The sequence below is a fragment of the Penaeus monodon genome, chromosome 30, assembly GCF_015228065.2.
Source record: "Penaeus monodon isolate SGIC_2016 chromosome 30, NSTDA_Pmon_1, whole genome shotgun sequence".
NCBI classification, from domain to species: Eukaryota; Metazoa; Arthropoda; class Malacostraca; order Decapoda; family Penaeidae; genus Penaeus; species Penaeus monodon.
Window position 1 is genome coordinate 25,396,739 of NC_051415.1, and position 358 is coordinate 25,397,096.

Sequence of the window (358 nt, forward strand, 5' to 3'; positions counted from 1 at the left end):
GGGGGGGGGGGCTGATTGGAATATGTTATGGATAATATGGATCATTGAATATTCATGTTATAGATAATACCACTATGTTCCTTGTTTTATTTTCACATAGACATTTGTTTATTGTTTTGGTGCTTTGTATTTAGTCCTGTGTGTGAATGTGTACATGTGGGCACTATGCAAATTCAATTGACGTTGTTGTGTTATATATGAAAATGTTTTGTTTAACCTCTCTTCGTATATTTCAATGGCAGGCATAAATGCGCTGCGAGTGCAAGTGTGAATTGTATGTGGCTGAATTTATTTGAATCAACGTGTAAGATCAGATCGTTTTTTGTTTTTTGCGTAGTAATGTTTATTGGCAAGAAGT